The sequence below is a fragment of the Antennarius striatus genome, chromosome 5 (genome assembly GCF_040054535.1).
Source record: "Antennarius striatus isolate MH-2024 chromosome 5, ASM4005453v1, whole genome shotgun sequence".
NCBI lineage: Eukaryota > Metazoa > Chordata > Actinopteri > Lophiiformes > Antennariidae > Antennarius > Antennarius striatus.
The window spans coordinates 6,292,503-6,315,491 of record NC_090780.1 but is presented as its reverse complement, the minus strand read 5'-3'; the positions used below and the strand labels follow the sequence as shown (position 1 = coordinate 6,315,491).

General features: G+C 42.9%; 1 protein-coding gene across 1 annotated transcript in view; it reads right to left on the bottom strand.

The window, feature by feature from the left end:
- Positions 1-22,989, bottom strand: part of podxl2 (podocalyxin-like 2) — a 93,459-nt gene that overhangs the window by 30,889 nt on the left and 39,581 nt on the right. The window lies entirely within an intron of this gene.

The window sequence follows — 22,989 nt, the reverse complement described above, 5'->3', positions numbered from 1 at the left end:
ACACACACACGGGAGGTATAGTGGCGGGCAGCTGTCACATGGGGTGCACCATAAGCAACTTGTAAGGGGACTGTGCCTTGCTCAAGGGAACCTTGGCAGTCTTCAGGAGGTGAATAGGCACCTCCCACTGCCAGGTCATAATCCAAATATTTTGGCTTACACAGGTCTCGAACTGGCAACCCTCCAGTCTAGGACAGTGTAACATATATCTCCCCACCTATATATTTGAATAAGCTCACTTAGAAACATCCCTCTGTCACGCTTTAACTCCACCCACTACCGCTCAAACAATCACGGCGCATCAGCCAGAAGGAAGCACGTGGACACTATGGCATAAGGCAGCAGTTCCCAAACTTTTCAGTCCGCGCACCCACTTCTACCTCCCGACTTCGCTGACGCAAACCCCAATGCCCGAAACATGAAAAAAAGAAAGAAAAGGCGTAGTCTTTGTAGCCATATAGGTATCAAGTTTAATAATATAGGCTCCTGTTAACACAGAATAGATTGTGCAATAATGGGCCTAATGATCTCTCACTTTATAAACAGTGGAGAGAATAATAGTAACAATATAAAAATGACAATAATAATATTTTAAGTCAAAATGGTCGCCGAGCGAGCCGACTACAGATGAGTGATGAACATCAGTTATTAATATGTAACAGATAGGCCTATTTAACAAACTGTAACATTTATTAAATGGTAACAAATATGCTACTCCGCCACAAAGAATTAAAATAGCATAGGCCCAAGTTCAACATCATGTTTTCTCTTTCGAGTACGAGTCTCATTGTGTTCTTTACCCCCTTCTCCCGATGAAGTGTCCGGGTGAGTTTTCTGTGTTCTGTGCTCCTCATTTTCAGTTTCCCCTGTCTCGTCATTATCACACTCTTTTTCCTGCTCGATTTCTACAGCCTGGTAGACTGCACAGCTCTCAGTTGTGGTCATAATATCCTGTCCTTTCATTTCTCCCAGATTTAATCCCGGACAGACTGCCCGTTTTTAACCAGTTATGCATTTCGGCATATTATGTTGATGCTATCACAACAAGCTAGCACGTAGCTAGGAGAAAGCCAAGTGCGTTTTGGGTATTTTTTTTTTATTTAAAATTTTCCCAAAACATTTAATTGAAAATTACAAATGATTTCCGTGAATGAATTTAAATATTTAAACTGTTAATCCTCCATTAAAAAGTGTTTAAATTATTTATTTAATTATTTATGTATTTCAAGGTGCCCAGCTGCTATTACACTCGCGTAGCCCCTAGCGACAGCTCGGGCACCACAGGGGGTGCGCACACCACACTTTGGGAATCCCTGGCGTAAGGCATCGGCCAGCGAGACTATTTCTTGCACTTATGCCTTTCGTCCACACAACAACGAAAATATCCGGAACGAAACGCCGGCACAAGTTTTTTGAAAACGCCGGGTATGCGTTGTTGTGTGGACACTGTAACCAAAATTTTTCTATCCGGAGGGCATCCTCCTGCGACGAAAACCGCTGTGACAGTAGTGTGTGTGACCCGTGTCTGAATGTACACACATTAGTGGGTGGAGTTAAACCGTGACAGAGTGATGTTTTCAAGTGAGCTTACTCAAATATGTAGGCTATTTTCTGATGTATAACAGCTCCACGTCAAAGACGCGTTGATAAACATTCTTGACAGTTGAATATTTTTTTTTCTGTTTCTTTCTTAATGAGTCGTAAAGTTATTATATTCATTTATTCATTCATTTATTCCTTCATTCATTCACGTTCCTCGCCAAAGTCGCTGTCTCCAGTTCTGAGTCAGACCGGGATGCGCTGCCTGCTGTTGGGAGAACTCTGTGATGTATGCACCTTGTTTATAATACCAATACATTTGTTTTCATATGTTTGGTATGAAGTCTGATATTACTGTTTTATCGTGGAATCTCCATGGGTTACCGCAAGTGTGTATAAATATACATATACGTGTTTATAAAGAATGCGTGCATTGTACACACAGTATATACAGTATACTATATATATATATATATATATGTGTGTGTGTGTGTGTGTGTATACACATAAACAGTGTATATATATATATATATATATATATATATATATATATATATATATATATATATATATATATACATATATATATATATACAGGCACTGTATATATAGCTTGTATATATACAGTGCCTTGCGAAAGTATTGGCCCGCCAAAAACTTGTTGACATTTTGCCACATTTCAGGTTTCAAACTTAAAGATAACAAACTGAAAATATTTTTCAAGAATCAACAACATGTGAGACACAATCGTGAAGTGGAATCAAATTTATTCAACATTTTATATTGTGTTTAGAAATAATGCAAATGTGAGACCAAATGACACACAGATGTGTCATTTGTCATTGTTAGTCATTTAGGTCAACATTGGATCATTCAGAAGTCATCAGGGAACTTCTGGAGTGGGTTAGCTGAGCTGAGAGAACAGGGGGCCAATTCTTTTGCACATCCTACTTTTCAGTTTTTTATTTGTACAGTGCGCCCTTGTTTTTTGTGGTTAATGTGTTCCAGGAAGCACAAAGCGAGTAATGAATTCTGTGACAGAGCAACAAACTATTTACCTTATTATTTACATTAATTTAAATGTTCATGACCCTCCCCATACTGATTTTAAACCACATTCTATCTGTACTACCTTTTCCCACACTTTTATCGCCTGTTTAAAGCACTTTTGTGTCCCACGTAAGTCCGAGACTCACGGATCCGAGCACCCTTCCGGATGCCCTCAGCTAATAGAATTGTGCGTACGGTATCATGTGATTGCCGACCAAAAATCCCGATGAGGTGAAGTCGCGAGATTCGATGTGCGAATGTGCGAGGATGCACTGTATGTTCAAAAAAATTTCCCTCTCGCCCTTGTAGGGTGGTATGTGTGTATCATCCTCAACCTCAGATTTTCTACCAGAGGCCTGAAAGTCTGAGGGTTCTGCGTAGTATCTTAGCTGTTCCTAGGACTGCGCTCTTCTTTTTAAAATTTTTTTTATTATTGTTTACAAATGTTTTTCCAGGAATCTGCTGGAGCCATTCTTGCAGTTTGGGGGTCGCTGCTCCAAGTGCTTCTACTACCACGGGAACCACGTTACCTTTGACCTTCCACATATGTTCCATCTGTTCTCTCAACACTTGACACTTCAGTCGTTTGTGATCCTTCTTCCTGATTTTGGCTTCAGCTGGAATCACCACTGCTCTCTTCTGCTCTTTGTCCACCACCACTATGTCCGGTTAGTTAGCCAGGAGCTATTTTTCAGTCTGGAAGCTGAAGTCCCACAGGATCTTAGCCTTGCTGTTCTTAACCATGTTGAGATGCATGTCCCTTCAGGATTTGGTTACTTCTACGACATACAGATGTTTCATCCTGGACAGTGGCCCTGATGCCCACTTGTCCTCGGCATCCCTCTTTCTTGTTAGTGTACAGCCTCAGGGTGCTGGATTTGAAGTGAAACCCTCCATGCATGGTGTGGAGCTTTCTAGTCTTGATATCTGTGGCTTCTCTGGCCAAAAAAGCCCAACAGCACCTCTACTTCGTCTGCAAACTGAGGAGAGCAAGAGCCATACTCCCCATCATGCTCAATTTCTACAGAGGCACCATCGAGAGCATCCTGACCAGCTACATCATCATGTGGTATGGCACCTGCACCGTTTCCTGCCGCAACACCCTGCAGCGCATAGTGAGAGCAGCTGAAAAGATCATTGTTGTCTCTCTCCCTTCCCTCACAGACATTTACAACACCCGTCTCACCCGCAAAGCCATCAGCATTGCAGGTGATCCCATCCACCCCTCTCACAGCCTTTTCAACCTGCTGCCATCAGGGAGGAAACTGCAGATTCTGCAGGCCAAAACCAGCAGGCTCAGGGACAGTTTCTTTCACCAGGTGGTCAGGAGGCTCAACTCCCTCCCTGCACTGCCCCTGCCACAGCCTTTAACTCTACCCTCACCCTGCCCCCCGCCCCAGCACCTGACTGCCCCCCCCCCCCCCCATCAACTCAGGGACTGCGCACATGTCACTTCCCCTACAGAAATGGAGAGTGTATAGAGATGTTTACCGTCCCTTTGTGTTTCATCTTATACTTTGTGTTGTACTGCTTGTTGTACTGCCTGTGTTGTACTGCCTGTTATACTGCCCATGTTGTGTTGCCTGTTGTACTGCCTGTGTTGTACTGCCTGTTGTACTGCCTATGTTGTACTGAATGTTGTACTGCCTGTGTTGTACTGCCTGTTGACTGTGGGTCTGAGAGGACTGCAATTAATGTCTGTGCTGTATGTCATGCATATATGGTACATTTGACAATAAAGCTAACTTTGACTTTCTATCTCCTATATTAAAAAATGAAAAATCTACAGCAAATACACTTGGATTTGTAACAGTTCAATTTGTGACGTAACAAATTGAATGATTGACAGAGTAAATTGACCTATCCTGAGTCATATTTGATTGTCTACCCGGATATGGGCGTGGTCATCCCTGGAGAGTTCTTTCAGGCTACGGTAACAGTGAGTGGTCACGACCTGGCTCAGCTATACACTGACAGTTCCTCACAAGCTGGTGAAGTCACCTAGCATTTGGCTAACTAGTTAGCTCCGATTCAGTCATGTGTTTGTGTGTCCGTTAAAGGCGTTTCCTCATCATCATTGTGTATCCACACCGCTCATAAACAAACAGCCGCAACCTTTATTTACAGCCTAACAGATATTCACTGTCACCAATCAAGTGTTATGTTTAACTTACATAAAGCCTTCATGTGAAATAATCCAGGCAAAAATCAAGAGGTGAAATCATCACTCATGCCCAGCCTTGTGAGAGACAAAGGCTGGATATGTTCACACACACACACACACACACACACACACACACACACACACACACACGTACTCACACGCACACACACACACACGCACGCACAACTTCCCCTGCTCCAGCTGTGTCGTAAGAAGTCGAGCCCGAACCGGCAATCTGACTGAGATAGAAGTGACTGACTCTATATCCTTTACAGGATATTATACCCCTGCATTTTCCTCACTGTCGGTTAGTGGATGCAGAATAGGGAAAATGGCCCAACAGCCTTACACAGCACTCAAACGCTTTGGCTTACCTTTCCCATGTTTAATTTAGACTGCATTAGTTTTCGCTCCCTGCGATTTCTCATTGTCCGTGACGATTGTCGAGACACAGCGTTAATTACACCCTGTCTGTAAACATCTGTTGTCTTCTCCACTGATTTTTGTCCCATTTGCAAACACTTCGTGTTTTAAATTCTTCATAATGTTTACAGGTCAATAGGATCAGCTCATGTAGTGTTTCCACAATGAAAATCAGAGTCGGGTTCGGCTGACTGAGACAGTGGCTCCACGCTCAGTGCAGATAATCAACAGTTATTAACAAGAGACAAACACGAGAAAAATAAGAGCGAAATATGCAGTAACGAAGTTACTGAAAGTGGAAAAAGTTCCAGACCTAGTGCATGCGCAATCAAAATAAAATGCATGTGAACCTGAGTGGGGTGGGAGGTGTTGATACAAGGCGGTCAGAGTTGTAGGGAAGTGGAGATAGGGAGCTCAGAGCCATGCCCCATCATCACGGAGCGTTTCAGAGCAGAAGTGATTTCAATATTCAATCAAAGATATTCAGGACCACAGATCACTTTGGGGCAACATATTTCAAATACAATGTAGTTGGACATTTGGCAGCTGAATGCCATGAATTAAGAAAATCATAATATGGGACCTTTAAGTAATAAACAATAGTCAGTGATGCATCCTCTTGTATCTTATTCACTTAAGATTTTTTTTTCTTTAGGGGCAAAATAAAAGATTCTTAAAGTAAAAGTTCTTAATGTAAACTTGTAAATCTGTTAAAACTATTTTTAACCTCCAACCTGCACCTTTACGTAGTTAGATAGTAGGGATGAGCGAGTACACCGCTATCTGTAACTGTACATGTTCAACCACTTAAATTATTTGTATCCATATCTGTACTCGGGATGGGTGGGGCTTAAACTGGAAGTGGGTGTTGTTTGACGGGGAAATGGGTGGGGCTTAATCGCTACATTATTTAAGTCTGAAATTGATATGGATTAATCAGAAGTTGCTTTATTTATTGTTTATTTTAAAACTATTTACAGAAGAACCTCAAAATTGAGATTCAAATCAATGTTTTTGATCACAAAAGTATGACAACTATTTACAGAACAAGTTTTTTATGAACTCAGAACATGAATATTCTGAAGTGTAAGACTGAATACTTACAGAACAGCCTCAGAATTGAGAAAGCTTTTGATCACAATAGTAAAGGAACTATTTACAGAACAATTTTTTTACGAACTCAGAACATGAAGTACAAGTCCTCCTAAGGGTTAGTGGCCACATACTGTACGTGGACAGCACTTTCTAGCTCTTGTGTCCACAAGCGTGTGCACTATGGAATTGTGGGTGTTTTGGACACATATGTGGGCACTTACACTGCTTAGTTTTTCTTCTAATTAGGTTCCAAATAAGCCCAAATAGAAAAAAGGAATAAAAAAAAATGCACGTAAAAAAATAGCTTGGTCCTTAGGAGGACATTTTTAATTAATGACTACAACGCATGTAATAGGAAATTATGAACTGCAAAGTATGCGTGAACCAGAATTGTCATACTCGACACAAATTTTCTATTTTTTTTCATTTTCTTTTTAATTTTTTTCTTTTTATGACCAAACCTTTTATTTATTTTTAATTTTTACCACCTAATGTTTTTGCCAATTTTTTCAAATGAAACTGAACAATGTTGATTAACACCAGAACTCCCAAGGCAGTCATTTGACTCCCTTTCAGAATTTGCAATGTAATAACTTGGTTTAGGAGCTTGACTTTTCCTAAATGTGTATGATTTATTCTGACATTGTTTGATTATTAAAATTTCAAATCACAAAAGAGATCTGAGTATTACCACCTAGGACTACCATAGGCAGTCATTTTGACTACTCAGACATTATTTGTATAGAATATGGATTATCATTCAAATATTCAAGAATAAATTGGTGGAATATTTAAAAACACATCTGGAAACTAAATTAAAAAGACGCCAGTGCACACTCATCGTGGCATCGTGCCCGGAGTGTCCCCCGCCTCACGCCCTATGCCAGCTGGGATAGGCTCCAGCTCCCCGTGACCCGCTACGGTGGATACAGCGGTGGTACATGAAAATGAATGAATGAATGATTGAATGATTTATGTAGTGAAAGAGGACATGAAGGTAGTTGGTGTGATGAGGATGCAGAAGACAGGGCTAGATGGATGCAATTGATTCGCTGTTGCGACCCCTGAAGGGAAAAGCCGAAAGGAAAAGAAAATGACACAACATAGCTTCTCTGCAATTACACATCCAAATTCGAACTTTGAAATAAAATCAAATGTATCCTTCTTCACAACACGTTGTTGTCATCATTAGACTTCACTATTATGAACAATCCAAAATGCTGTGCTGGCTGCCTGCCAGCTGGAGACACTGATGTTACGATGCCAAGATTATTTGCTTATGGCTCCCAATCACTCACAGTCAACACGGGTAGCCTGTACCTTCCTCGTGCCGCTCTCACTACCTGATGACATTTGACACAATTATCCTTTGCTTTATTTTTCTTATACATTCTTCACTTGGCACTGCCTTCTCCTCTCCATCTTCTGCTGCTCCAAATATAGGGCTCTTGCAACCATCATTTGTCAGGCTTTTACTTTCATGTGTCCTGAGCAAAGCTTTGTCCTCTCCTCTGTGACATCATCTTATTGGTACATTTTTTAACAGGATCAAAGCATTTATGGCAGCCAGGTTAAGAATATTACGAAACACCACCACACACCACCAATGGCCATCATCATGTAGGACCTTACACTGAATATTTTCTCCCCATTTGATCAAGCAGATTTGGTTGTGTTGTGGTACTGTATGTAACAGTGTCCAGGTTAGCCTCGTGGCCACTTCTAATGTTGACAGCTGCGTGGATTGTGATTAGAATGGAGACATTTTTCCTTAGTTAGCATTGATAGACTGTTAGGGCTGCACTGTCACATTTCAGCACCTCTTTAGTGTGCAGGGCCCTTTGCTGCTCTACAGACGGAGGAAGCTCTTGTCTACTTTTATTTACTGGACCAAGCAGAATGGTTTTCTGGGCCTTTAGTGCCTTGGAAAATTCAGAAGTTATCAGTGGTGATATTTCCCTCCCAACACTAATTACCTGTGTTGACTGAGTGTTTGTGAGGCAGGCATAAGCAACAACTTTGCATTGTAACAGCAATGTCTCCAGCTGGCTGGCAGCCTTCACAGCATTATTGAATGTTCATAATAGCTTTGAAATATTTTTATTTCACAGTTCGAGTTTGGATGTGTAATTGTAGAGAAGTTATCTTGTGTCAGTTAAATAAATAAAAAACTCTATCATTACAGTTTTAATTTATTGTCCTGATGTGTTTTTATCCATTCCACCAATTTATTATGAAATGTTTTCAATGATAAATCAAATTATATACAAATAATGTCCGAGCAGTCAAAATCACTGCCTATGGGAGTTTTAGTTGTTTCAGAATTATGGGAGGCCGAGTGTGTGTGTGTGCATGTATTTGTGTGTGTCTATTTTTGCATGTGTGTGCGACTGAGCGGATTGACCCAGGTGATGTGTCTCATGCTAATGACCCTCATTAGCATATAAAGATGAAACTCATATCTCAGCGACCCCCTTTGACACCCCCACCAACAATCGTTGAGGAGCCAGACGGGTTTCAACGACAGTCGTTGGAATGCGATTAGCACTGAACACACCCCACATGGTTAATAAGCTGGGACATGATCAGCCACCTTCAGAACTGAAGACATCTCTTGGATGAGAGACGAAACGTCTTCAAGAACTTTCTTAACATCCAGTGGATTGACTTAAACAGCTTTTGGATACACCAACACCTGTTTCTTAATCCAACAGAATGTCAGCTGACATGTCCAGGTTTCCAGTTCCCAACTGTAACCAAGACTGTAGCACATACTCCTTCCATTGAATAACTCTCTTTCCAAATATCAAAACACAGGTTTGTGCTGGTCTTCGCTTTGATAATGAACTTCCACTGAAGTCCTGGTGACATCAGGGCTGGACAGGACCATTCCAAGTTCTTCTTACTACCCAGTCCGAGGTGGAATTGGCTGAACAATTGTAGTGAATCCATTTACTAATTTTGTAGTCATTAGGTTTATGTTAAACAAGCTCCTAATTGGGTAGGCTAAAGTGTCCCTATTGTCACAGCTGCAACTCCTCATCCCTCTCAAAGACAACATGGTTTTGCACCACATGATCCTGTCTGGGATACTGATGTTCCTCCAGATCACAAGGTTTGGACTTCAGATACAAAGATATTCTATTGCATAGCAGTGCACTGATTCCATGTTTCCAGAAGTTGGGGTCGGGAAACCGTTGCTTTGATATGACATGCTGCATAACCATTTTTCTAGACTAGCTGTCACATGTGGCGAATATACTGTAGACCCAAAGGCAGGACACCAAAGACAAATCTTTCTTCCATGATTTATTCGAGACTCAAAGAATTCTCCAGACAGGCAAGAAACATAACAGACTTCCAGGAACTAAACAAGAGAAAACGAACCAGCACCTAACTCTCATTGAGTTAGGCTTAAAAAGCCTCATCATGATTACCCCAATGAAGTTCAGGTGTGAACGATCAGAATGGGGGTGTGCATGAGTCTCATGTGTGGAGCCGTGGCTCCACCCACCAGCCTGGCCTCTCCCTGCCACACACCAGAACTGCCACGCCAAACCGTGACAATACCCCCTCCCCCCAAGCGACGGCCCCCGACGTCCCAAAAATGGTCCCAAGGAGGGTCAGCAGGACCAGCAGGAACAGGAGCAGACTCGGACTGGGGTGCAGGAACAGGAGCAGACTCAGACTGGGGTGCAGGAACAGGAGCAGACTCGGGCTGGGGTGCAGGAACAGGAACAAACTTGGGCTGGGGTGCAGGAACAGGAACAGACTCGGACTGGGGTGCTGGAACAGGAAAAGACTCGGGCTGGGGTGCAGGAACAGGAGCAGACTCGGGCTGGGGTGCAGGAACAGGAGCAGACTCGGGCTGGGGTACAGGAACAGCAGCAGACTCGGCCTGGGGTGCAGGAACAGGAGCAGGCTCAGGAACAGAACCGGGCTCAGGTGCCGGAACAAACTCTGGCACGGGGACGGGAGCAAGCTGGCGTCCGGGCGTGAGGACCGGAACAGGTTGAGGTCGGGATGCAGGCACTGGAACAGGCTTCAGGTCAAGCAGAGAAGGTGGAGCTGGAATTCCAGCATATGCTGCCAGCCATGCCCAGGTGTCTCTTCCCTGCTGTCTCCACTCAGCAGCCTGTTCCGGATTCCAGGACTTGCTGCTGGTCAGGGCAGCAAGATAGTCGGTGTCCATTGGGTCCAGTTGTGGCTGGTTCGTTCTGTCCCATGTGGCGGGATATGGACCCAAAGGCAGGACACCAAAGACAAATCTTTCTTCCATGATTTATTCGATACTCAAAGAATTCTCCAGACAGGCAAGAAACATAACAGACTTCCAGGAACTAAACAAGAGAAAAGGAACCAGCACCTAACTCTCATTGAGTTAGGCTTAAAAAGCCTCACCATGATTACCCCAATGAAGTTCAGGTGTGAACGATCAGAATGGGGGGGTGGATGAGTCTCAGGTGTGGAGCCGTGGCTCCACCCACCAGCCTGACCTCTCCCTGCCACACACCAGAACTGCCACGCCAAACCGTGACACCAGCCACCTCTAGAACTGAAGAAGTCTCTCGGATGAGAGACGAAATGTCTTCAAGAACTTTCTTAATGTCCATTGGATTGATTTAAAAGCTTTGGATAACCATGAGCTGGATAACTGAAAACCTACACAGATATAATTTTTCTAGCTTTGTAAATACTATCCATGCTCAATGAGTGACATGTCCGGTGAGTATGCTGGCCATGCAAGAACTAGGACATTTTCAGCTTCCAAGAATTGTGTACAGATCCTTGCAACATGGGGCCATGCACTATCTTGCTGAAACATGAGGTGATGTTCATGGATGTATGGCACAACAATGGGCCTCAGGATCTCATCACGGTATCTCTGTGCATTCAAAACACCATCAATAAAATGCACCTGTGTTCTTCGTCCATAACAGATGCCTGCCCATACCATAACCCCACAACCACCATGGGCCACTCGATCCACAACATTGACATCAGCAAAGCGCTCACCCAACGCCAAACATGCTGTCTGCCATCTGCCCTGAACGATGTAAACCGACATTCATCCTTAAAGAGAACACCTCTCCAACGTGCCAGACACCATCGAATGTGAGCATTTGGCCACTCAAGTCTGTTACGGCGACGATCTGGAGTCAGGTTAAGACCCCTGACGAGCATGCAGTTCAGCTTCCCTGAGACAGTTTCAGACAGTTTGTGCAGAAATGTTTGGTTATGCAAACGAATTGTTTCAGCAGCTGTCTGAGTGGCTGGTCTCAGATGATCTTGAACGTGAACCAGCTGGATGTCGAGGTCCTGGGCTGGTGTGGTTACATGTGGTCTGCGGTTGTGAGGCTGGTTGGATGTACTGCCATATTTTCTGAAACGCCTTTGGAGATGGCTTATGGTGGAGAATGGAACATTCAATGCGCAAGCAACAGATCTGGTTGACATTCCTGCTGTCAGCATGCCAATTGCATGCTCCCTCAATGCTTATGGCATCTGTGGCATTTTGCTGTGAGACAAAAGTGCACATTTCAGAGTGGCCTTTTATTGTGGGCAGTATAAGGTACACCTGTGCACTAATCATGATGTCAGATCAGCATCTTGATATGGCACACCTGTGAGGTGGGATGGATTATCTCGGCAAAGCAGAAGTGCTCACTATCACACATTTAGACATTGTGAACAATATTTGAGAGAAATGGTAATATTGTGTATCTGGAATGAATAATAGATCTTTAAATCCATCTCATGAAAAATGGCAGCAAAAACAAAAGTGTTGCATTTATATTTTTGTTTAGTGTATATTGCATGTTTACATATTGTAAGGAGAGTCTTCTCTCATCTGCGATTCTCCCATAAGTTTCCTCTTTTTTCCCCTGTATAGGGTTGTTATGGAGTCTTTCCTCGCCCGATGGAGTGACTACGAGTATAGGCATTTATTTCATAAAGATTGCAAAGACCATCATAGGCAAATTGTCATTGATGAATTTTGGCTGTTCAAAAACATTGATTGACTGAATTCAAAGATTGACAGGACACTAAATACTTTAATAGTCCATAGCAAACACCATTTTTGAATATGTGTGTGTTCATGAATGCAGCTAGCACTAGGATGCCTCTGTTTGTGTAGCATCACCTTTGAAATTGTGTTTTCTACAACCATGTGATATGGACACTTGGGTGTCTAGGCTGGGAACTGACCATGTACAGTGTCTCCATTGATACCTGGAGCTTTGTTGGAAGCAATCCCCAAACCTTGTTGTTTACCACTAGTGGTAAAGGAACCCTTCAAGCTGAAGCAGGATGGTTATTAGGTTTTTCAGACATCAGCAAAGGAGTTTTATTACCTCCTCACATGCATTTTAAATACCCCATGGATAAAATATGATTCCCCTGAAGTACAATTTGCAGCCAAAGCACCCACTCATATAGTACACAATTCAATCACAACTCAGAGGAACCCCAAACATACAAGTTCCTACACATTTGCAGCACAGTAAAACAAGTTAAATATTTAAAAAATTGAAAATAGAAGATGGATGGGATGGGATCGGAAGAGATCCCAAAACCATACCTAGGCCATTTGATTTCGGTTTCTCCAGTAATCTAAGATTACATCAACATACCAAATGCAACTGAGCATCTTGGGTTTTATATGACAGGCAATTCTGCGTCACATTATTTCCTTGTTTTATCCAACATATAATCAATGTTTGGCCAAAATCCAGCAGGAAAAATCTTCCTGCCCAAAAACAACACAAAGGAAAATATATTGCTCACAAAAATTAAAGGAACCATCAGATCTCAATATGAAGTTGGATGTCTATACAAATAACGACAGGGCACACACCCTAAAATCAGAGTGAAATGAAGATGTAGCAGGCTAGTCCATTTTTTCAAAAACGTACTTTCTGCAACTCAAAATGCTTTTCAGTATCATGTGTGGCCCCCACAAACTTGTATGCACGCTCGACAACGTCGTGGTATGCTCCTAATGAGAAGACGGATAGTGTTTTGTGGAATTTCCTCCCAGATCTGTATGAGGGCATCCCTGAGCTGTTGTACAGTCTGAGGAGCAACCTGGCAGCACCTAATGGACTTAAACATAATGTCCCACAGATGTTCTATTGGGTTTAAGTCAGGGGATCGTGAAGGCCATTCAATTGTGTCAATTCCTCCATCGTCCAGGTACTGCCTGCATACTCTTGCCACATGAGGCCGGGCATTGTTGTGCATTAGGAGGAAACCAGGACCTACTGCACCAGTGTAGGGTCTGACAATGGGTTCAACGATTTCATCTCGATATCTTATGGCAGTCAGAGCACAAATTCCTAGGCAGTAGAGGTCTGTGCGTCCCCCCATGGATATGCCTCCCCAGACCATCACTGACGCGCCACCAATCCTGTCATGTTGAACGACGTTGCTGGCAGCATAACATTCCCCTAATCTTCTCCAGACTCTTTCAAGTCTATCACAAGTGCTCAGGGTGAACCTGCTCTCGTCAGTGAAAAGTCCAAGGCGCCAGTGGCGGACTTGCCAATGCTGGTGTTCTTGAGCAAATGCCAGTCGAGCTCCATGGTGCTGGGCAGTGAGCACAGGGCCCACTACAGGACATCAGGCCCTCAGGCCACCTTCATGGAGCCTGTTCCTGATTGTTTAGGTAGAGACATTCACACCAGTGGCCCTCTGAAGGTCATTCTGTAGGGCACGAGCAGTGCTCAGCCTGTTCCGCCTTGCACAAAGCAGCAGGTATCGGTCCTGCTGATGGGTTGAGGACCTTCTATGGCCCTGTCCAGCTCTCCGAGAATAACCACCAGTCACCTGAAATCTCCTCCATATTCTGGAGATTGTGCTGGGAGACAAATTAAACCTTCTTGCTGCAGCACGTGTGAATGTGCCATCCTAGAGAAGTTGGACAACCTGTGCAACTTCTGTAGGGTTAAGGAATCGCCTCATACTGCTAGTAGAGATAATCACTCAAGCCAAAACCAGCACGAGTGGAAAACCAGCCAAAAAAGATCAAGAGAGAGAAAGTTGAGATGACCTCCACATGTGAAACCAGTCCTGTTTTGAGGGTTTTCTAATTGTTGCCTCTGTAGTGCACCTGTTGTTGATTCCATGAAGACCAATACAGCTGGAAGTGATTAACGATGTCCTCAGCTGCTGAACCAGCCGGAAAATTATCAGACAAGTTTAATTGATTTCATGCCAGGCCCAGTTAAAAAAGTGTTCCTTTAATTTTTGTGAGCAGTGTACTTTGTACCAACACAACAAAAGCACCAACAAGAAACCAAAACGGATTATCAGGCCAACTCAAATATTAATAAATATAAGACAAGAAGGATAACTAACAAAGGCAGAGTTAGTTTTACCTCAGGAAAGTAGAGCATCCCTGGGATGCTCTTCAAAAAAATGTGTGCATTCCAACATGATATTTATGCATGCCAAAATAACAGAATATACAGTACAAGCTGTATGCAAGAATTGAGTTTTGCCATTAGTACAATATAAAAACTAAATATACTATTAATTTTAATGATTTTATTAATAAGTGCTGTCAGGCGATTTAAAAAAACGTATCTAATGAGAGGATTTGTAATTAATCCAATTAATCACATTTTAATCTCATACCTGCTAAAGGCCCCCAAATAAAAATTTGAATTCTAGGACATTACAAAATTGTAGTGCATGACTAATCAATAGAATACACCAAGAGGAGAAGATTTTAAATCCACATTTTTATTGGTTAAGTGTGCTTTATAAATGAAATTCAAAAGAAAAAAGGTGAAAAATGCAATAAAAATACCGTTAAATAAAATAAATAACCGACAACAAACAACTCTGTGTGTCTTGAGCCAGTTGCTCAGACAAACAAGCTTGTTTACATTGTCTGAGTGTAAGGCTGCACTCTTCTTTTGAATGATGTTACCTGTGAGTGAAAAGAGTCTCTCACATGGCACAGACATGGCAGGGGTAGCCAGGTATTTGTGTGCAAGAGAGGACAGCTGTTCATAAGCTCCTGCGTGAGCTGACCACCACTCCAGTGGACACATGCATTCCAATGCACGGCTCAGCTTTGTGGCGGGCTAAAGGCCCCTGCTCCTCCTTGTCCGAGTCAGAGTCTGAAGACAGCAGGAGGAGGCTCTTCTTTGCTGCTGACTTGAGTTTCCACCCTACATAGATGAGGTGTGCGGTGACTCCCAGGTAGTTATGATTGCTTACCGATGTCCAGTAATCACCCGTTAGGGCGACATGGCAGGCCCCTGCCAACAACTCTTCTTTCGCAGTCCTCTCATCACTGTACAGCTGGTGAATTCTTTTTATCACCGTAGTTCTCGACAGTAGCTTGAAATTAGAGTCAGATGACGCTATCTGAAACGCCTCCTTTAGGCGTTTTGAGGGAGCGTGCAATTAGTCGTCTTCCACGAGTGAATTTGGCCAGCAATCACCAGCAACCCACCTTGCGATTGAGTTAGTTTGTCTGTCGTGGCTTTGCTCATTCGTTTACCAAACTCAGCAAGCGTGGGTTGGCGGAGTGAGCTCACGGTCGCACACGCAGTGGAAGCTGTATAAGTGGAACTTGTCCGAACATATTTTGCATTTAAATAATAAGTTAGACTGGAGCTGCTTCGGTGATATGAAAATTATTTTTCACAAAAGGTACATATCACTTTGAATTTGTTGATAGTCCCGTCTTTGTTTTGTTTTATAAATAAACTTTCCACCCAAAGGTCCAAGTGGGCTTGCCTCGCTCTCCTGTGTTGCGTCCATCTCTGCTGTCAGCGCTGGTAGGAAGTGATGTGCCATTGCAGCCTACGGGTCACTCAATGGGGCAAATTTAAAATGCTTGCGCATTGATTTGCCCATCACAATTAATTGTGTTAATTTTTACAAAGCGTTAATTTGCAGCGTAATTAATTTAGCTAATTAACACGTTAAAGTGACAGACCTACTATTTTTATATAAATGCTAACTGTTATGGGGTGGCAGTGGCTCAGTAGAGCGGGTCGTCCAATGTTCTGAGATCATTGGTTTGAATTGCTGAGGCGCCCTTGAGCAAGGCGCCGTCCCCCTGACAAGTTAGTCATTTGAGGCGCGCCAAGCAGGAGCTACCCACCACTCTACCTCCCTTTGCATGCTTACAGGGCCCCTGTGTGTGTGTGTTTCTTCAGGGCCTGTACACACGAACATATCCATGTGATTGGACTTGACTAACTAGAGTGTGCTCTCAATTTCCCTTTGGAGATTACTAAAATATACAAAAACCAAAAACAACAAAAAAGGCTGGTAGTCATTCTTAAAAAAAAGTTTTGAAAATAAAGATGTGATACAGAATACAGTAATACAGTGGGTTTTTTTCACTTTTGCTTTTCACTCAATAGTTTTCTTTGCATTAAATTTATATTCTCTTGTGGACACTGCACTGAGATGAAAGAGCCTTCTTTTTGTACCCTCATTTTCTGTGTTGGATGCTGACATTTAGCCATGCCTCACCCATGGAAACAATTCCGTCCATTGCGGTACAAATGTTTGGATTTTTGCTGGTTTTTGCTTGGCTTCTTCTACATCAGGGGTTTCAAACTCATTTTTGCCACATCAGGGCCACATCAGCATAATGGCTGTCCTCAAAGGGCCAAATGTAACTAATAAATGTAACAAATGCAAGCCAATGCAATTTAAAATAAATGTAACTTTCCCTTAATGTTAAATAACTCTGAATTTATGACATATTCAAGTTACAAACATTACAGTTGCATAGAAAATATATTTTTGGCTTGTTGCTGTTAATAACATAAATCCTTTTAATTTGACAGGTTATGAAACCCACATAAGTCGATCAATCACGGATCACGGTAAATAAATAAAAATAACATCACACACAAATTTTTTCAAAACATTTTTGTTAATGCTAAAATGGGCTTCATTACTGCAATGTGGTAAATGTAGTTTTTGGTCAAAGCCCAAATGTGACCCATTTATTTTTAGACACTGACTTCTTAAGCTCTTGCGGACTTCATAAAATGACGTGTGGGCCACTTTTGGCCCCCGGGCCTTGAGATAAAGATGTTTTCTACATCTTCTTCCGTGTTATCCACAGTAATATCTGTCTTTTTCTTCGTTAACTATTTGTTTTTGTTCAAGAAAACACTCAATGTAGCCGCAAGAGGACACAAGCCAGTGTCTTATTGTACCGGTCCTAAGCCTGGATAAATACAGAGGGTTGTGTCAGGAAGGGCATCCAGCATAAAACTTTTACCAAATCAAACATGAGAATCAAACCTATGACTTCCATTCCGGATCGGTTGAGGCCGGGGTTAACAACGATCATCATCGGTGCTGTTGACCTACAGGGTGCCGGTGGAAATTGGACTACCGTTGGTCGAAGAAGGAGTGGAGGAAAGTGTGTTTGTAGGAAGAGAGAGAAGAAGAATGCCAAGAGTATAGGACTGAGAGTAGGGACGTTGAATGTTGGAACTATGACAGGAAAAGGTAGAGAGTTGGTTGACATGATGCAGAGGAGGAAGGTTGACATACTGTGTGTCCAGGAGACCAGGTGGACAGGTAGCAAGGTTAGAAGTTTAGGAGGCGGGTTCAAGTTGTTCTATGAGGGTGTAGATAGGAAGAGAAATGGAGTAGGAGTTATCTTGAAGGAGGAATTTGTTAGGAAGGTAAAAAGAGTGTCAGATAGAGTGATGAGTCTGAAGCTAAAATTCGAAGGTGTGATGTTCGATGTTGTTAGTGGGTATGCCCCACAGGTACGATGTGAGCTGAAGGAGAAGGAGAAATTCTGGTTGGACTTGGACGAAGTGATGCAGAGCAAACCTAGACGTAAGAGAGTTGTCATTGGTGAAGACTTCAATGTTGGTTCAGGAAACAGGGGTGATGAGGATGTGATGGGCAGGTTTGGTATCCAGGAGAGGAACGCAGAAGGACAGATGGGAGCTGACTTTGCAAAAGGATGGAAATGGCTATAGTGAATACTTTCTTCCAGAAGAGGCAGGAACATAGGGTGACCTATAAGAGTGGTGGTAGGAGCATACAGGTGGACTACATCTTGTGTAGACAGTGTAATCTGACGGAGATCAGTGACTGCAAAGTAGTGGTAGGTGAGAGTGTAGCCAAACAGCATAGGATGGTGGCGTGTAGGATGACTCTGGTGGTGAGGAAGATGAAGAGGGCAAAGGCAGAGCAGAGGACAAAATGGTGGAAGCTGAAAAAGGAACAGTGTTGCATGACTTTGAGGAAGGAGTTGAGACAGGCTCTGGGTGGTCAGAAGGTGCTTCCAGATGACTGGACAACTACAGCGAATGTGATCGGGGAGACAGGTAGGAGAGTATTTGGTATGTCATCTGGAAGGAAAGTAGATAAGGAGACCTGGTGGTGGAATGTGGAGGTACAGGAGTGTATAAAGAGAAAGAGGTTAGCTAAGAAGAAGTGGGACACTGAGAGGACTGAGGAGAGTAGACAGGAGTACAGGGAGATGCAACGTAAGGTGAAGGTAGAGGTAGCAGAGGCCAAACAAGGGGCTTATGATGACTTGTATGCTAGGTTAGACAGTAAAGAGGGAGAGACTGATCTATACAGGTTGGCAAGTGAGAGACCGATGGGAAGGACATGCAGCAGGTTAGGGTGATTAAGGATAGGGATGGAAGTCTATTGACAGGTGCCAGTCGTGTGATGGGAAGATGGAAAGAGTACTTTGAAGAGTTGATGAACGTGGAAAATGAGAGAGAACAAAGACTACAAGAAGTGACTGTTGTGGACCAGGAAGTAGCAAAGATTAGTCAGGATGAAATGAGGAGGGCATTGGAGAGGATGAAGAGTGGAAAGGCAGTCGGTCCTGATGATATACCTGTAGAGGTTTGGAAGTGCCTGGGAAAGGTGGCAGTAGAGTTTCTGACTGGGTTGTTCAGCAGGAACGTAGATAGTGAGAAGATGCCTGAGGAATGAAGGAGAAGTGTGCTGGTGCCCATTTTTAAGAACAAGGGAGACGTGCAAAGTTGTGGCAACTACAGAGGAATAAAGCTGATGAGCCATACAATAACATTATGAGAAATAGTAGTGGAAGCTAGACTAAGGGCAGAAGTGAGCATTTGTGAGCCACAGTATGGTTTCATGCCAAAAAGACTACTACATATGCAGTATTTGCTTTGAGGATGTTGATAGAGAAGTACAGAGAAGGCCAGACAGAGCTGCATTGTGTTTTCGTAGATATGGAGAAAGCTAATGAGAGGGTACCCAGAGAGGAACTGTGTGTGGGGAATTGTATGAGGAAGTCTGGAGTGCAGAGAAGTATGTTCGAGCGGTGCAGGACATGTATGAGGACTGTAAGACAGTGGTGAGGTGTGCTGTAGGTATGACAGAGGAGTTCAAGGTGGAGGTGGGACTGCATCAGGGATCAGCTCTGAGCCCCTTCTTGTTTGCTATGGTGATGGACAGGCTGACAGACGAGGTTAGACAGGAATCTCCATGGACTATGATGTTTGCAGATGATATTTTGATCTGCAGTGAGAGCAGGGAACAGATGGAGGAGAAACTAGAGAGGTGGAGGTTTGTCCTGGAAAGGAGAGGAATGAAGGTTTGCAGCAGTAAGACAGAGTACATGTGTGTGAATGAGAGGGACCCAAGTGGAAGAGTGAGGTTACAGGGAGAAGAGATCAAGAAGGTGGAGGATTTTAAGTACTTAAGCTCAACAGTCAAGAGCAATGTAGAGTGTGGAAAAGAGGCGAAGAAGCGTGTAAAGGCAGGATGGAAAGGATGGAGGATGTTGTTTGGTCTAGAGACAGTGTCACTGAGGAAAAGACAGGAGACAGAGCTGGAGGTAGCAGAGATGAAGATGCTGAGGTTCTCTTTGGGAGTAACCAGGAAGGATAGGATCAGGAATGAGTACATCACATGGACAGCACATGTTAGAGGTTTTGGAGATAAAGTCAGAGAGGCCAGACTGAGATGGTTTGGACTAGGGCTGTCACTTCAACCCCCCTCAATTATATTAATTAATTGCGCTGCAAATTAATGCGCTATAAAAATTAACGCAATTAATCGCGAGTGGCAAGTCAATGCACATTTTATATTTGGCCCATTGAGAGACCCGAAGGCTGCAGTGATGTCACTTCCTACCTGCGTAACTAGTCAAAAGCAGAGTGACGACAACAGAGATGGACGCGACACAGGAGAGCGAGGCAAGCCCACTCGGACCCTTGGGCGGAAAGTTTATTTATAAAAAGAACAAAGACTATCAACAAAAACGCAGTTATTCTGCGCTGCCAATCTGCGCTGTAGACGCCTCCATCAGCCTGCCCCAGGGCAGCTGTGGCTACACACGTAGCTTACCATCACCAAGTATGAATGAGGAGTGAATGAATAATGGATCCGATGTAAAACTTTGAGTGTCCAGAAAAGCCCTATATAAATGTAATCCATTATTATAATTATTATTATTATTATTATTATTATTATTATTATTTGTACCTTTTATAAAAGAGAATTTTCATATCACTGAAGCAGCTCCAGCCTAAGGTATCATCTCAATGCAAAACGTTGAACGTTAGCTTACACTTTTAAAGGAAAAGCCTGTTGGCATCTTGCTATTTAATTGCCTTATTTAGAGACATGTTATACTATTCATTTTGAATTGCTGTATTGAGTCAGCTTTAGTATTCACTTTGATTGAGAGTCCACTTATGTGCCCATTTGAGACTCAGCCTTATTTTATTTCTGAATTTTATTGAACTGTATTCGTATTGCATTTTTGAGAAATGCACCTGGCCTAATTGGTTTGCTGATGTGCTTGGCCTTTTTTCTTTTGAATTTCATTTATAAAGCACACTTAACCAATAAAAATGTGGATTTCAAATCTTCTCTTCTTGGTGCATTCTATTGATTAGTCATGCACTACAATTTTGTAATGTCTAGAATTCAAATTCTTTATTTGGGGACCTTTAGCAGGTATGAGATTAAAATGTGATTAATTAGATTAATTAATTACAAATCCTGTAATTAATTAGATTATTTTTTTCAATCACCTGACAGTACTAGTTTGGACATGTCCAGAGGAGAGATAGTGATTATAGGATGCTGAGTTTTGAACTGCCAGGCACGAGACCTGGAGGAAGACCAAAGAGGAGGTTTATGGATGTAGTGAAAGAGGACATGAAGGTAGTTGGTGTGAGAGAAGAGGATGCAGAAGACAGGGTTAGATGGAGGCAAGTGATTCGCTGTTTCTTCTGAAGGGAAAAGCCGAAAGGAAAATAAGAAAATGACTCAAGAAAATGCTCATTGTCACTTCGTCTTTCTCCAACTTTTGCATCTTTTTCAAAGGCATAGTGATAATGTAAAACTAACACTAACATTGCAGTGTTTAAAATGAGCAGATATTGTGTTGATGTTTAGTCGATTTCAATAAGAGTGAATCACGCAGGTGATTCGGGCGAGATCAAAACATGATGTTGACTGCTGTGTTCAAAATTTCAGTTGATAAATTTTGAATATTTTTGTTAAATGGAATTTTTCCCAATATTCCTCTTCTTTTCCTTTCAGCTTTTCCCTTCAGGGGTCGCCACAGCGAATCGATTTCCTCCATATAGCCCTGTCCTTTGAATCCTCTTCTCTCACACCAACTACCTTCATGTCTTCCCTCATTACATCCATAAACCTTTCTTTGGTCTTCCTCTAGGCCTCCTGCCTGGCAGTTCAAAACTCAGCATCCTTCTACCAATATATTCACTATCTCTCCTCTGGATGTGTCCAAACCATCTCAGTCTGGCCTCTCTGACTTTATCTCCAAAACCTCTAACATGTGCTGTCCCTCTGATGTACTCATTCCTGATCCTATCCTTCCTGGTCACTCCCAAAGAGAACCTCAGCATCTTAATCTCTGCTACCTCAAGCTCTGTCTCCTGTGTTTTCCTCAGTGACACTGTCTCTAGACCAAACAACATCGCTGGTCTCACCACAGTTTTGTATATCTTTCCTTTCATTTTAGCTGAAACTCTTTTATCACACATCAAACCTGACCCTTTTCTCCAACCGTTCCATCCTGCCTGTACATGCTTCTTCACCTCTTTTCCACACTCTCCATTGCTCTTGACTGTTGACCCTAAGTACTTAAAACCCTCCACTTTCTTGATTTCTTCTCCCTGTAACCTCACTCTTCCACTTGGGTCCCTCTCATTCACACACATGTACTCTGTCTTACTGCGGCTAACCTTCCTTCCTCTCCTTTACAGGACAAACCTCCACCTCTCTAGCTTCTCCTCCACCTGTTCCCTGCTCTAACTGCAGATCACAATGTCATCTGCAAACATCATAGTCCATGGAGATTCCTGTCTAACCTCGTCTGTCAGCCTGTCCATCACCATAGCGAACAAGAAGGGGCTCAGAGCTGATCCCTGATGCAGTCCCACCTCCACCTTGAACTCCTGTCACACCTACAGCACACCTCACCACTGTCTTACAGTCCTCGTACATGTCCTGTACTGCTCTAACATACTTCTCTGCCACTCCAGACTTCCTCATACAATACCACAGTTCCTCTCTGGGCACCCTGTCATAAGCTTTCTCCAGATGTACAAAAACACAATGCAGCTCCCTCTGGCCTTCTCTGTACTTCTCTATCAACATCTGCAAAGCAAATACTGCATATGTAGTACTCTTTTTGGCATGAAACCATACTGCTGCACACAAATGTTTACTTCTGTCCTCAGTCT